We start from the raw sequence: 10,489 nt of genomic DNA, 5'->3' as shown, positions 1-10,489 counted from the left end.
CACATGCTAGGTACTGGGCTTTCAGGTGTTAGCTGGCATTGTGAGACATGTAGCCAGTAGATATCCTTAGGCACCTATCTAGGTACTATCAGCACCTGGTAGCTGCACGCTCCCCTCACATTGTCCATGTCCCAGTGGGTTCAGCAACTGACCCAAACCTAAGAGTCCGCGGAGTAAGCGAAAAATGTGACGGCAAACTTATTTCAAAAGAAACTCAAATGTCATCGCTAAATTGGGCAACAATGTTACACGATCATGCCCGTCTCTTCATTACTGTATCTTAAAATTACATTAGCCGGAATGATCAGCATTCAAATGACTCTGTGTCTGGAATGCCAACGCGGGAATATAAGATTAAAATGTAATCACGCTCTTAAAAGTCAAGGTAGGTTAATCAAATGTTTTCCGCGTTGCAGAGGATTCAGAGCCGCGGCCTGGAATCACTTAATGGAATCAAGCGGAGGATCAGTCAGGTTGCTAAGGCAGGAGGGAGAGAAATTTTAAAAAGCATAAGCCACAAAAGGGCATTTGGATAGAAAACACCAGGTCAGCCAAAGAAAATCAGGGGAAAGTTTCTCTTGGTCTGTGCCCTGCCTCTGTAAGGAAAAGTACTAGGTGTGGGACTTGTTGAGGCTAAGGAGGATGTGGCCACTGCATATAACAGAGACAAATAGCAACTGGATCAGAGCAGGGGTTCATAGTCCGGCTCTAATATTGGCCAGGACCAGCTGCTTCAGAGGAAGGGGCCTGAAACCCCCCTGGGGCCAATTATGGAATAAACTGGCCCTGGGGGAAGTTGCCTCTTGACTATAGGCAGCTAGTGGCTGGCTTGTTGCCTCATTCGTGATGGACAGCAGCATTGGTGGAAGACAGTTCATCCAACTACATATTATGCAATGGCAGAGGCTGCTTGCTTCCTCCACTACATGGGAGTGAGGGTATCAATAACACTTGCGCAGCCATGGCTGACAAAATGCCAAGTCTTTGTATATAAAGCTCTACTTACACTAGGCCAATAGCACCTGATTGAACCTTACCCTGCTAAACAGTGATGAGTAGCAGGGCAAGTCTGCTATCAGTCCCTAGGGGCACTCTGGACTGTATTGATGGCAGAGCTAGCTCACCACAACTCTCCACGTGTAAGGGGAGGAGAGGCCCTTCAAGCCATCTTCATCTTGGTCTTTTAATACCCCTCCTCTTGTTTTCCCCTTCTGGAGAGTTGGTGAGGCTGGCAGGTCCACACAACTTGCATCTAAGAGTTTTAAAAGAGCTGGCCGAGGAGCTAGCTGGACCATTCATGATAATTTTCAGTATGTCTTGGAGCACCGTGGAAGTTCCAGAGGACTGGAAGAAGGTTAATGTTGTCAGTCTTTAAAATAGGTAAATGGGATGACCTGAGTAATGCTAGGTCTGTTGGTCTGAAACGATCCCAGTCAAGATAATGGCACAGTTGATATGGAACTCGATTAATAAAGAATTAAAGGAGGGTAATATAATTAATGACAATCAACATGGGTTTATGGGAAATAGATCCTGTCAAACTAATTTGATATCTTTTATGATTAATTTACAAGTTTGGTTGAAAAAGGTAATAGTGTTGTTGTAATGGACTTCTGTAAGGTGTTTGGCTTGATAGTGCATCACATTTTGATTAAATAAACCCCCCTAGAAACTAAAATTAACACAGCACACATTAAATGGATTACCAGCTGGCTCAATGGTAGGGCCTATTATGGAGAATCATCATCAATGGGTGTGTTTCTAGTGGGGTCCCGCATGATTGGTTCTTGGCCCCAGGGCCGGCTCCAGGCACCAGGCACCCAAGCACATGCTTGGGGCGGCACCTGGTAAGGGGCGGCGGGGGGAGCGCGGCGTGGCATTCCGCGGGGTGGGGGGGGCGCTCCGGTGGCGCGGCGCGGTGCTGGGGGGGCAGGCTCCGGTTGCGCGGGGCTCGGCGAGGGGGCGGCGCGGGCGCAGCACTGGAAGGGGTTCTGGCGGCGCTCGGCGGGGGGCAGGGGCGTGCTCCCGCGGCGCGGCGCTCGGCGGGGGGGGCAGCGCGGGGCTCGGTGCTCGGGGGGGGGTGCGGCACGGGCGCGGCGCTGGAGGGGGGTTCCGGCGGCGCTTGGCAGGGGGCGGGGGCGGGCTCCGGCGGCGGGGGGCGTCGCAGGGCTCGGCGCTCGGGGGGGGGTTCCGGTGGTGCTTGGCGCAGGGGGGGGTGGGCTCCGGCGCGCAGCGCTCGGCGGGGGGGGCGGCGCTCTGGGGGGGTGTCCAGCAGCGCTCGGCGGGGAGGGGCGGCGCGGCGCTTGGCTGGGGGGGGGCGGCGCGGCGCTCGGCGGGTGGCCTCGGGGGCGGCGCTTTTTTTTGCTGCTTGGGGCAGCAAAAAAGCTAGAGCCGGCCCTGCTTGGCCCTATGGCCCTATTTAACATTTTTCTTAATGACCTGGCGAAAACATAAAATCATCACTGATAAATTTTGCAGATAACACAATCCCTGGGGGAGTGGTAAATAATGAAGAGGACAGGTCAGTGACACAGAGCAATCTGGATTGCCTGGTAAGCTGCGTGCAAGCAGACAATGTGTGTTTTAATATGGCTAAATGTAAATGTAAATGTATAAATCTAAGAACGAAGAATGTAGCCACACTTACACGATGGGGGACTCTAACCTGGAAAACAGTGACTCTGAAAAAGATTTGGGAGTCATGGTGATAATCAGCTGACCATGAGCTCCCAGTGTGATCACAGAATCATAGAATATTAGGGTTGGAAGGGACCTCAGGAGGTCATCTAGTCCAGCCTCCTGCTCAAAGCAGGACCAACCCCAACGAAATCATCCCAGCCAGGGCTTTGTCAAGCCTGTCAAGTGATGTTGTGGCCAAAAGGGCTAATGCAATCCTTGGGTGCATAAACAGGAGACTCTCGAGTAGGAATAGAAAAGTTATTTTACCTCTGTATTTGGCATTGGTGCGGCCACTGCTGGAATACCGTGTCCAACTCTGGTGTCCACAATTCAAGAAGGATGTCGATACCCTGGAGAGGGTTCAGGGAAGAGCCACGAGAATGATTAAAGGATTAGAAAACCTGCCTTATAGGAATAGACTCAAGGAGCTCAATCTATGTAGCTTAACAAAGGGAAGGTTCAGGGGTGATTTGATTACAGTCCATAATTACCTGCATGGGGAATAAATATTTAATAATGGGCTCTTCAATCTAGCAGAGCAAGGCATAACACGGTGCAATGGCTGGAAGCTGAAGCTAGACAAATTCAGGCTGGAAATAAGGCGTCCATTTTTAACAGTGAGAGTAATTAACCACTGGAACAATTTACGAAGGGTCACGGTGGATTCTCAATCCCTGACCATTTTTAAATCAAGATTGGACATTTTTCTAAAAGCTCGGCTGTAGGCATTGTTTTGTCGAAGTTCTCTGGCCTGTGTTATGCTGGAGGTCAGCCCAAATGATTACGGTGGTCCCTTCTGGCCTTGGAATCTATGAATCTTTGGGGGAAAAAATCCCCACATTTGTTGATGATCACATACAGCCTAAGTCCCCACTTTGAAATACTCCATTTCCTTGGAACTATAGGTTTGAACCCACTAGTCAGCTGAGCACTCCATTCCTGAGAGATTGAGTCACTAGAGGTTCATCTGTGCGCCTGGCTGACGAGTCATCATATTATGTGTATTTCTACCCACTGGAAATTTGCCACTGGCTGCCTCATGGGCAGGATGGACTTGCTGAAACTGACGTCTACTGCAACTAGATGGATCGAGCCATCCACAAAGGATGGGGGTCGTTGGGAAGGACAAAAGGGGCTGCACTATATGGGAGACAGACGCTGATGCGGAAGAAATCTCTTGTCTGCTGGGCCGTTCATCAGGAGCTGGAAGAGGCAGGTGTCATGTGACAGGCATGGTTGTCCATTCTGGCATGGGAAGTGACCCGTAATGAGTCACTGAGGCCTAGATCCACAAAGGGGACTTAGGCTGAGCATTGCATTGCTGCCTAGTGGAGTCCACAATCAAGAGTCATGCCCCCAGGCTCCCTAGAAAATACATAGGTAAGCGAGGTGTCAGAGAACGGGACCGACAGGAGGCAGCACGCTGGGTGGGGAGCTGCCCAAGCTAGCCAGTAGGAAATGTCGAGGAGCGGAGTGGGGCCTATGCCCGGCCTCTCAAAGGGCTGAGGAACCCAACGCTGGGCTGAAGCAAGAACCCTGCCTGCCTGCTCTTGTTGATGCTGCCCCACTTTATATGAAATAAACATTCATTGGGCCAGCAAGAGAAGGACCCTAGCCCAGTGGTTACAGCACAGGCAGGAGCACTAGGCAAAGTGGGGTTTTGAACCCAGATCTCCCACTCCCTGGGTGAGTGCTGTAACCACTGGGCTGCTGGTCAGAGGGGGCACACAGAGATGAGAGCAGGCATCATCATGTTTTTTGCAGGGCCTAATTCAGTAGGTGTGCTCTTCAGTGACCTTGGAGAATGCCCTCTGGCTTAGACATAGACTGAGATAAGCAAGGGAACGCCTGGTTTGAGTATCCTGCAGGCAGTGTCAGGACTGAAGTGACTTGGTGCATGCCCACTGGCCTAGGGGACTCTACCAGAGGAAACTGAGGGGCCTACAGGGCTAGGTGGCAGCTGAGCAGGGGTTTTGAGTATCTAAATTTGGACTTAGGTGCTTAAAATGGTGATTAGGTACCTAAATCCCTTTGTGTATCTAGTCTTAAGCGTAACATTTTCCAAATGCCTTAGGCACTCAGATCCCTAAGTTTCATTGGAAGTCAGTGAGATTTGGACCCCCAAGTCTCTTTTTAAATCACTTGAGCACTTCTGAAAATCTACCCCAGGCTGGGTGTGTCCTTGCCTGGTTGAGAATTAAGTAGTTGCTTGTTCTTTTTCTAATCCCAAATCCGATTCCTTGCCCTGGCTCCAGCAACTAATCCGAGCAGGCCTAACCCTGGAATGGGCCAGGCCAAGTGAATCCCATCCTCTACCAGTGACTAAAAAACAGCCCCATGGATCAGCTACGGAGGGGCCGGAACTTGGTGACTGGGTCTCATTTCCAGCTCACACTGCCACTAACTCTGTATTGACGCCTCTGTCTGCCTGCCGCATGACACGCTTGTTGACGTTCTTTTCTGAGGCTATTCTCGCCCCAGAGGGGCCCTCTGTTTTCACTAATATTGTAACGACATGCGAGTCATTAGTTAAACACAGGGCAGCATCTAATCGGCAGAGTTAATTTGCCGCGGATGCTTTTTGTAAAGCAGTTCTTCGCGCCGCCGTGGGTGGTAAGCGGCTCTGAAAGAAAAGCCCCAAAGATTTGTGACGAGCTGGGCATTCGTTAGCTCTGGGAAGTGTAAGGTTTATTTCTGTCGGCAAAGTACTCTGCAAACATTAACTAATCAGGAATCACATCACTCAATATGCAGATTGGGAAAGTGAAGTGCAGAAAAGCAAAGTAAGTCCGCCAAGACTTCCTGGTGTAGGGGCTGTGTCCAGCTTCAGGCCCGGGTCCCAGGCTCTTTTGTGTTTATTTTGAACGTCATGTTCAAAAGAAGGGCTGTTGTCACTGGACTCAGGAAAGTCTGTTGAGAGTTACTGAGGAATCAAAGAAGGGAAACTGAGGCAGGGTGCCACGGCTCCAGTCTTAGCCATAAGCGGGTACTTTGTGACATGTGGCAACGATGACAATGACCATGCTGCACCCTGTACTGTTCAAAGCACAAAATACACAAACTAAAATAAGAGAGATTTTTAAATATTCTCTTTGTGGTACAGAAAGGACAATGATTTTTCTCATCTTGTCCACTGAATGACTACAAGCCTCAGCACCTCCAGAACAAAATGTAAAACCCAGTACTAAGAATGGTTCATTATAGTAATAATACCAACAAAATATCTCCTTTTAAGAGTCCTACAGAATGGAGGCTGGGGGTGGTAAGAATGAGAAAGACAGATCTTTTTGCATTCACTTTAATACCGTGGTAAGCTGTTTAGATACCAGTAATCAGTGCAATATAAGAACCCAATCAGCTTAATAGATTTTAAGACCAGAAAGGACCATTGTGATCAAAGAAAGATTATAGCAACTTGGGTGCTAAAGTACTTGGAAAAGTAATAGATAAAACATTTTCAGATTGAAGTGTGATTTATAAATTGTCCCTTTAATATGGACAAGCAGAGACTGCTGATTAGATGGCTGCTAACAGCCCTGAGAATAGAGCGATCCCTTGTAATAAACGTAACTGGTGTTCTGTGGCTACAAGGCAGGTCATGTTGCCAAAGGCGAGATCCATTTTATTTTATAGATGAACTAATGCTCCTTAATTCGACTGAATCTCACCAATACTTAGCAAAGGCTCAAGGTGCTTCATTCGGTCACCATGAACTAAGTGTGGACTATCAGTTAACTCCAATTTTACATTCCATGCTGCCCACTTGAAACCCGTTCAGGTGAAAGGCTTGTTTGGAACCCAATTATCCCAGTCCCGGGGCTTAGTTAAAGACACAGGACTTGGGTATTTGCTTCATTGCCATGATTTCAGAGAGGACAAAGTAGTAAGGGTACCAGCTGCAGTACGTTACACGTAGAGTCTCCAGCCCCACATAACCCAAAGAGCTTACAATCTAAGTGAGCACAGCACAGGGGTCCAAAGTGAAAGCGATTGCAGGCTTGTAGCTTAATAGGGTGCGAGTTGAGGAGACGATTGTAAAGTAGGGTAACCAAACAGCAAGTGTGAAAAATTGGGACAGGGGGTTGGGAGTAATAGGGGCCTATATAAGAAAAAGACCCAAAAAATCAGGACTGTCCCTATAAAATCGGGACATCTGGTCACCCTAGCGTAAAGGCGTTATCGTGGATGGAGGAACAGCGCAGACGCTAAGCGCTGTAAATTCAAACTAAGCGCTTCCGTCTTTAGATCCAGCATTCAGTGCCGTGACGCTATCATAGAGCGAGGCCCTGCGCTAAGGTGTGCATAAAACTAGCACCTTCTATTCAGCTCTTCCCCTCGGCCACGTTCTGGCTGATCTTCCGACTTCAGGGCCAAAAATGAGTTGCGCCCCACAGAGCCAACACAGCTAAGGATGAGGGAGCTGGATTCTGCACCTCCTCCTTGTGCCTAGCATGCTTTATCCTGCTCCTAGCACATTTACATCCTTGCAAAGCTATTTAAGAAGACAAGGCTGGAGGGACAGGATTTAGACAATGGACTTGCACAAGTTTTTCTAAGGCCATCATTGAGCCTGCAGAAATGATCAATAGTGATGATCTGTGATGGGGAAAGAACCCAGCTTGACTCAGCTCCCAGGTTGAGTTCTCTGAGCTGCCAATTGGGAGGGAAAAAAAAGCCACCATCTTCTTATTTATTAACGGAGCAAGGTTCATCTGAAATTGCTGAGATGCAGTGAATGTGGCACCTCTCCATGTCATTCTGAGCGTCACTTTCTGAGTCGAGCCCCATTTAAAAATCGTTAAGGAAGGAAGCACAATGTAGTGGACAGAGCCTGGAGAGCAGGGGTGGGGATCCAGACTTCTGGGTTCCTTTCCCAGATCTGCCAATAATTCAGTGAGACTTTGGGTGAGTCACTTAGCACCCTTATGTTAGAAAAAGCTCCATGGGTTCTTTTGACCACAAGTGTTCAGGACCTTGGTTTTCAGTCTCCTCTAAAAGACCCCATTCCACTTGCCCAGTGCTTTGCTGGGAAACTGGTTCTGTGCTGACTTGCAAGGGAAAATACCACCGACTAAAACACAGATATCACTTCTTGCAGCACCTAAAGGTTACTTGAAGGTCTCTCCTTGGAGAACTGGCAATCCTAGATAACACAGTGGGTGGCAGATATTGGGTAGGTAGAATTCATGGGGTCACAGCACCAGCTGATTAGCTGCAGAGAGAAGCCAGACTGTTCCCAGGCCCAGGTGCTTGCACCATCTGTGTGAAGAGATGGAAAACGCTTTATGTTGCTGAACCGCATCTCCCCTCTGGCAAAGTAAGGAGCAGGCGTGACCATCTCTGAAAGAGACCTCGTTCTCTTGCTCCGAGCCAATGTAAAGCCTTGAACATTACTAATGGCACAGAGCGGGGATCTATTTGCGACAGGATATTCCCTATCCTTAGAAGGACCTGCCCCTGGAATATGCACACAGTACTGGAGAATAACACTCAGTCCTGCTCTTGTCCCTTCAGAAGGTTGAGGATTCCTAGGCTACTGAATACCTGATGGATGGCCCCAGGGTGGCGGGTGCTGCAGATTCATGTGCTCCTAAGGGGAAATCCTGGAGTATGTGAGCAAGCAGGGAAAAAGGAACCAAGATCCAAATGAGCAAATTTACTCCCAAGTGCCATTGCACGAGGGTCAGTGCAGCTACTGTCCATGAATTTGGTCCAGTGTGCAGAGAGATGGACTCTGCAACAGGTAGGCATTCCAGAGGTGACATCAAATCATTGTCCAGGATGGCTTCATGTATACCTTTTGAGTATGGGAGTGGGCTGGCTGGGCTGTGGTTTGGCTTGAGTTGGAGTTGGCTGGGTTCTGTTAAGCTCTAGAAAAAGGGAAAGGAAGGGCTATGTATGCTAGAATCTCCAAATGGAGGGGATTGTACCTTGGAGAAGACATGAGGTGCAGGAGGCTTGAATAGTGAGTCCCTGCTTGATGGCTCAACTCATTGGAAACACAAACTTGTGCATGCCTGGCAGACCTAATGGGGTGTTTATTGTCTCTGAATTTAGAGAGTTTGCATATTTTATTTTTCTATAATTTATTATTTACAGTAGAGTCCAGAAGCCCTGCTACATCAGATTATGTATTATTTTCTGATCCATATGGAGCTCGATTCTGATCTCCCATCAATTCAAACCAGAAGTCAGACTAGTTTAATGGTGATGTGAACAGTTTCACATCACCACTAAATTGGTCTGACAACCCTCAGCAAATGGAGCTGCAGTGTAGATGTACTTTAGGATTATTCATTAAGGATTCTGTTTGTAAGTAAAGGTATAAAAAGGGGTTACACACTGCTTGACTTGATCCATCTTAAAGCTGTACTACCCTAAAAAAGGGGCACAGGAGATGAGGCAGGGAAGTCGACTCTGCCCATGACAATCGATTGGCAGTATCAAAGTATGTATATTGTACTCTTGGGAGAATTCTGCGCCACTGCGCATGTGCAGAATTCACGTCCCCCACAGATTTCTTTGTTTCCCCACAGAATAATAGATTCTGACAGGGAAGCAAAGGGAAATCATGAGAGGGATTATGCGCCCCTCTCCAGCAGTGGTCCTGAGTGGTTTGGATGTCGGGTGTGACCGGTGTGGAGGGGCAGGGCCCTGGTGCATTTCTGGGGCAGGCCTGGCCCGTGCACTGTTGAGTTCAGCCTTGCTGCCAAGCCTGTGTCCAGGGGTAAGGGAAGGCTACAGGGTGATCCCCCATCTCCGTGCAGCCAGTAGCATGCGCTCCCCACTTGGAAGCTGCCCCAGTGTGCACCCCTTGCCCCCGTCACTGCACATGGCCTGCAGAGGCATGGGGCTGACACAAGCAGCTATGGGGAAATTCCAGGGAGCCTTGGCCAGGGGCGCCATTTAGGGAAGGTGGGGGTCACCTGCTGCCTTCTGGGTTTTGCACAAGGGGTCTGCTCGCAGCGCACTCCCCAGGCAGGACGCTTACCTGCAACATTGCTCAGGCAGGTCCCTATCTCCAGGAACCAGGGTTCTCCAGCTGCAGCCGTCAGTTTCCTCTGCTGCACAAAGGCCTCTGGGGGTGGGGCAGGCAAGGAAGGGGTCAGTCAGGGTGGAACACAGGGGTCCCCAGTGGTCGTGGTGAACCAAGGGAGCACAGACCCCCCAGACAGGGGGGTGGGTGTGAGAGTCAATCTCCAAAAGGGAGAGATGAGGGCATAGGGTTGTGCCCTGAGGGAGGGAGCAGAGAGTATGGGAGGAGCAGCTGAGGGAGAACAGTCACTGGGGCAAGGATCCTGATGGAGGGGGAGCTGAAGAAGGGTGTGGGGCTAAGTGCAGCTAAGTGGGTCTTGGGGTCTGTTTGCCCTCAGAGAAGCAGGGAGCACCCTCACCTCTCCCTGGGAAGAGACTGGGGACAGATCCCACTCAGCTAATGCATTCTCTCAACTGATTAATCTGCTCTCTTCCTTCCTATTTTAGGGTAACTTACACCTTGATCCTGCAGTGAGGACCTATGTGTGCACAGGGGACTGCCCACCTAAAGTTCATGCCTTCATCAGATCGACAATGTGTGTACAGCACTTCATGTAAAGTGCAATAGCATGCAGTTTTGTTCGATAGTGATTAAAATGAGCAATTTAAAATGACACTCTACTTTAATGTTGTTTTGCTGTTTGGTCTTCTGTAATGTAATTTAAATGAAAATCGAGGATTATAACTGAAATGCATGGTATTGGTTACCAAGTATTTGTAAGTTAATTTTCATGTGTTTAGGTTTAGGAAATTCTCAATAGTTATTGTGACTTTT

This window comes from Malaclemys terrapin, chromosome 5 (genome assembly GCF_027887155.1).
Source record: "Malaclemys terrapin pileata isolate rMalTer1 chromosome 5, rMalTer1.hap1, whole genome shotgun sequence".
Lineage (NCBI taxonomy): Eukaryota > Metazoa > Chordata > Testudines > Emydidae > Malaclemys > Malaclemys terrapin.
This window is presented reverse-complemented; position numbering follows the sequence as displayed.